Below are 6246 nucleotides of genomic sequence, written 5' to 3' on the forward strand. Positions count from 1 at the left end.
ATTCCATGATGAGGGCACTTCTGTAATAATTCTTTGTACCTTTTTCATGCCTCATACAAGGACTCATCATCCATTTTTTGGAAAGTAGTGATCTCGTTCCTCAACTTAGCATTCTTTCTAGGAAGGAAATATTTCATGAGGAATATTTCTGCTAACTCTTTCTATATGGAAATTGAATTTGGTGGCAATGAGTTCAACTAGCCTTAAGCTTTGTCCTTTAGCGAATATGGGAACAACTTCAATCGTAGTGCATCTTCGGGTACTCCGGCTAAATTGAAAGAATCTTTCACCTCCATGAACAGTCTTAAGTGCAAGTGAGGATCTTTGGTAGGCATTCCAATGAATTGGCTCACTGTCTGAAACATCTGGAACATGACTAGCTTCAGCTCAAACTATTCTACCTCGATTTCGGGTCTCCTAATACCCAAATTAAGATCATGAAACACTGGCACGGCATACTGTCTTAGAGCTCTATCCCTATCATCAGCAACAATGATAGGATTTTTAGTAGGGTTTGCTCCGTTTCCTTGATTCAGATTTTCGAAGTTCATCTTTTCGGTCCTTCTTTGACTTGTTTGTCTTCTTCGCTGTCGAAAAGTTCTTTCTATCTCAGGGTCTACTGGGATTAAATTAATAATTTGGTTAATACTCATAAACACCTAAAATAAACACATACAAAATTAGCTAAGTTAAAATTGAACAGGAAAATAAACCAAAATGCAAAATTAAAAAATTCACAAATAGTGACTTTTTACAACAGTCCCCGGTAACGGCGCCTAAAACTTGGAATGACGGAAATGTGCAAGTGTACACAATCGTAAAAAGTAATAAAGTGAAAAAATAAATGTCGAGTTATCATACCAACAAGGACTGTGAAAAGAATTATTTATGAATGAAATTTTAAAAACACTTTGGTGAAGAAAAATATTTTGATTTGAAGAAGTGATTAAAACCTAGGATTTAACAAAGTAAAATAAATAAGAATGAAATAAAATTTCAAATTCATGATTTCAAAAGATGATTTTAATCAAGATGACTTAATTGTGTTAGATTAATTTGCATTTCTTAACTTAGAATTATTAAACTCATGTTCATGTTGTTACAAATAAATTCACGACAACTCGATAATTTGCTAACTTATGAACATACTTATCGACCAAAATCTTTATCTCTTTTTCAACCGATTAAACAAATTTTAATAAGAAAATGTGTTAGTGCACACACATACATATGAAATTAAAATAATCTCTTGTACATATCTTCATGCCAACTCAAACAATTAATTCAATCTCATAAGCACATAAAAGGTTACGTGAGGTAACAATGTATTTCTATCTTGAAACAGTTTAATCACAATAATCTTGCAAGTTATGCAAGGCTAATGTATCGTTAGGTACTGTTGCTAATTTAACCCTCAGCTACCTTAGATGATTAAACATGCACTGATTAAGTATTGTGTCAATTAATTACAATTTCAATCCATTTAAATAATTAATTTATTAGTTACCTTACAATTGTAATGCAAGAATAACTTAGTCATGGTTTTACTTAATCAAACATCTTACCAAGGCCTATAAAAACACAAACACAATTTTAATAAATTAAGTAGACGAAATGCAATCAACCTAACACGAATTAAATTTAAGCTATATTAATTAAATTAACATATCGACATCAAAAATATTCATAGACATGTCTATCATAACAATAAGAAAATTAAAAGGATAGGGAAAAAGAATCAAATCCGGTGTTTTCTCTGTGGCTTGACTAGTTTGCTCCACTTCTCCTTCTCTACTTGTTCTTGTCAAACCGAGGCTTCTATAAACACTTGAATGCTGCTCAAAATGGTAGTTGATTGACCCTTTTTCAAGAGGTGAAATCGGCAAGGGAATAGGGGAAGAAAATGAAAAACAATGGAAGGGAATGAAGAGAGAAAAATGAGAGAGAAGTGAAGAGATGAGAAGGGTTGAGATGTGTTTGAAGTGAGAAGCCAAAGGGGGTATTTATAGGTTGAGAAGGCTACGAAAAATAGCCAAAATCAGCATCCAAAGTCTCCCCCCATGGCTGGCCACACATGTGGAATGTTTGAAGATTTCAAACATGCTATTTAAGGTAGGGGCAAATCTAGAATGGCATAAATAATGGAGGGGTTTGAATGCTATTTGAAGGAGTCTTCAAGGGCCATTTTGCAAGCCAAATAATCAACCAAGCAAGCTGATTGAGTCAGCATGTTGGATAGTTTTGGGCTGCCCAGTGCTCGGTTGGATCGATTTTCTCGGTTCAGTTCAACTGGGCCTGTAGTAGCCCAAATCTGCCCGGGCCTTAAAACCAAAAGCAAAAAAAATAAGTAAATGAATGCTTATTTATTACAGTCTATTTACAATACCATAGCCCACTAACCCGTAGACCCAAATACTTAGAACCCAATTAACCTAAACTACCCACTAACCCGTTTACACCCAACCCACAAACAAGTACGACCCAAATGGCCCAATTTGTTAACAAAGGATGGAGGACCTAGGGTTTCTGGAGCCCTAGGTGCTGCAAACGTAAGGTTCCAGAAGCTAAGCGTCGCAATCAATGCGTCGGTTCTTCTCGCGTCGTTCCAGCTATCCGCCGTCAATGCCATGATTCCGGGCTTCGAATCATGCTGTAATCGACGCCCAAATCAACGCTGGTGCCATCGTCAGTTCCGTTCATTGCTGGCCTCCTCGCTGGTATTTGGAAAAGAAGAAGAAACCACAGCAGAAAAGGAAAACAGATAGGGAAAAGAAATCAAAGTTTTCTTTTTAAATGTAAACAATTCATAAAAGGCTATAAAAAGCCTCTTCACAAATCTATACAAGGCCCGATTTTTTTTGAATAGAATATAAAAAGATATACACACATATATTCACAGAAAAGAAGAAGCAGTTGGTTACTTAAAAAGGTGATTTTGTTATATCTTGTTCTTCTCTGTTCAACGCACATAAACCATTTTTTAAAAAAAAAAATAGGTAAAGTTTAAAAGGGAGAGGATATTACCCAAGATTTGCTAAGAAGAACGAATGCTTTTAGCCTTCCAACCGTCACATACGGTGGTGCGTACAGCACGTGGCACTTGTGGTACAGTGGCTGGAGGCCGGAGACCGGGACCGGAGGGTTCCCATTTCTCCTTATTTAGAGGATTTTTAAAGTTTTTTTTAAACCCAGGTTTCAAAATGAATTTTAAGTTAAAATTTGGCTTATATAGCCCCAACGAAACGGTGCCGTTTTGGTTTAACTCAATAAGCACAAAACGACGTCGTATCAATGCTGAGGATCCGCGTGTTGACCCGTGACCCAGGGAGGATCCGCGTGTTTTTTAAAAATAGGCTAATTGCCCAATTAGTCCTTCCGTATTTTTAATCTTTAAAATTTCATTTTATTTTTATTTTTAATTCGGCACTAATCTTTTATAGTTGTTTCAATTTAGTCCCAGCGGTCATTAAACTCCATTCTGAGGAATGACGTCATTTCCTGGGATAAGGGCTAATTGCCCAGTGAGTCCCTCAGGTTTAATGCGTTTTTCAATTAGGCCCAATTTTTTATTTATTTTGAAATTAATCCTAAATTCTTTAATTAAATTCAATTTTAATCCTTCTTTATATATTTAATTTATTTTAAATACCTTATATATTATTTATTTTTATAAGTATTAGTTATATAAAATAATGTATATTATTTTTATTATCCATTATATTATTTTTATTATTATATATTTTACTTATAAATTATATTTTATTATATATTTTATATATATTATTTTTTATTTTCTATAAATTATGTATTATTATTCATTAATTGTGTAATTTTTTTTAAAAAAATTATTATTAAATAATAGTATATATTATCCTTATTTATATGATAGTATTTTTATTTCATTATATTTTATTTATATTTTATTACATATCATATTTTATTACATATCATATTTTATTATATATTATTCCTTATAGTATTTTTTCTTTTTATTATATATTTTATTATATACATCTTATTATATATATATTTTTTATATTACTTATCATATGGTTTATATTATTATATATTTTGTTTACAAATTATATTATACACTATATATTTTACCATATATTATACCTTACATTACTTTTATTTCATCATAAAATATATACTACGTTATCACTAGTTAATTATATAGGTTTTTTTATTTTATTATTAAATAAATATGTGTAATATTAATATTTAGTACATTATTTTGTGAATATATTAAGTTATTATACCCTATAATATGGTTTATATATATATATTAATCATTTTTTTTTAAAAAAAGTTTTCCTTTATTATTTTCATATTGTTCTAAAATTTATGAATATCTTATTTTTTATTTTATTTGATTTATATTTCATATGTTTATAATTTGCTTATTTACTTTTTGTTTTTTTTTATTTTGTTATTGTTTAGTAGGTTAAATTTTCATATAATATTTGTTATTGTTTTTACATATTTGCATGAAATTAATTATTTATGTTGATTTAAGTTACATTTGCATAAAACATTATGTATATTGCAATTTATATTTGTTGTATTCATTATGCACTACGTTGTATTTTGCATGTAACGATAATGCATGTATATTTTATATTATCTATGATCACATATGCATAAAATGATGACGTATATTGTGTAATTTATGCTATTACTCATCATCTTCTTTATATTTGCATGGAATGTTAAAATAGGTATTATGTAGGTTAATATTGATCCTTTGAAATATGTTAAATGCATTATCACTTTAAAGAATTTTTATATTTCATTTGATCCAAAAAGATATTTTTTTTAAAAAAAATGATAAGGTAATGTTTTTTTTGGTAGTTAGGAGTTCGGGAAGTAGTGCCCAAATATGTTGGGTTGCAATTTCTCGTTTGTCTAAATGCCTAAAATATATTTCTAAACAATTTTATAATTTTCGAGGTGACTTCAGTTGCAAGAGCTTTAGAATATTGTGTCCTATCATGCTGGATATGATATTCGTATTCTTTTGGAACAAAGAAATCTCAGTTTTCAACTCAAACTATTTTGATTTCAAAAGGGATCATATTTTTAAATATTTTCAAAATTCTAGCATTAAAGATAGAAAGTTATTCGTTTTGGTACCAATTTTTGGGAGTTACGAGGGTGCTAATCCTTCTTCGTACGTAACTGACTCCCGAACCCTTTTTCTTGATTTCGTAGACCAAAACAAATAATTTCAAACAAAAAGTGGGTTGAAAGTGGATCAATCACACTTAAACTGATTGGTGGCGACTCCTGTTTTCATTTTTTTAAAGTCGAACTCCATTTCTCAAACCCCGTTAAAAAATGGTTTCGACAGCTTTGGCGATTCCCTGGGGAAAATAAGAGAGTCAAGCCAAAAAAATTGATAACTTTCTGTCTTAATGCTAAAAATTTGAAAGGATTTAAAGATAAAGATCCCTTGTCATGTGTTCACTGCATATGTTTGTTATATTATCTGCACACATTGCATTTGCATGACTGTTGGTCGCACCTTTAAGTGGGAGTGAGAAGCTACGCTTTCGTGAGGTTTTCACCTCCGTATGAGCTAGTGGATTGCTTCCGGGATACTGTACCTATGTCTTCGTGAGATTTTCATCTCCATATGGCCACAGGGAAATGTGTCCCCCTGAACTGAACTTGGTCTATATGAGCCTATAATGGGTGAGGACCGAGGAATCTGCTGGTTCAGGTACCCTTTCTTTAGAACTAAAACTCATATAGTGAACTTTAAGTGCTTACCCTAGGGAAATAGTGATAGCCTTTAGTAAGCTACCCTTGTAAGTACTTGTTTATTATTATTATTTTTTATATATGATACTGACCTATTTTATTTTGCTGTTATTGCATGTCACTCAACATTTAAAGGTGTTGATTCAAGGTTTGATTTCTAGATTAAAAAGTTTTGTACTAAGGAACGAATACCTTAATAAAGTGGAGGACAACGCTTTTGTCTGTATCTGGTCAGAGAAAACCCAGTTAGAGAAAGGAGATAGTGTCACTAAGGGATGACGAGGCTAAGCAGCTTTTTTATCAGAATTATGGAGACCTTCCCTAATTGCTAGATGTCAAAGTAGATAGGCACTTGTTTCGAGCTATGGTACAGTTCTGGAACCCTGCTTATAGTTGCTTTACATTTGGTGATGTTGATCTTGTACCTACTTTGGAGGAGTATACGACTTTACTGCGTTGCCCGAGGATTCAGGGTCACAA

At 31.7% G+C, this 6246-nt stretch overlaps 1 non-coding gene across 1 annotated transcript; it reads left to right on the top strand.

Moving 5' to 3' along the window:
- LOC121210453 (small nucleolar RNA R71) lies at positions 1-107 on the top strand. The gene has a single exon (XR_005905570.1). It is a non-coding gene; the product is annotated as a small nucleolar RNA R71 (small nucleolar RNA).
- Positions 108-6246: the final 6139 nt, after the last annotated feature.

Source organism: Gossypium hirsutum, chromosome A11, assembly GCF_007990345.1.
Source record: "Gossypium hirsutum isolate 1008001.06 chromosome A11, Gossypium_hirsutum_v2.1, whole genome shotgun sequence".
Taxonomy (NCBI): domain Eukaryota; kingdom Viridiplantae; phylum Streptophyta; class Magnoliopsida; order Malvales; family Malvaceae; genus Gossypium; species Gossypium hirsutum.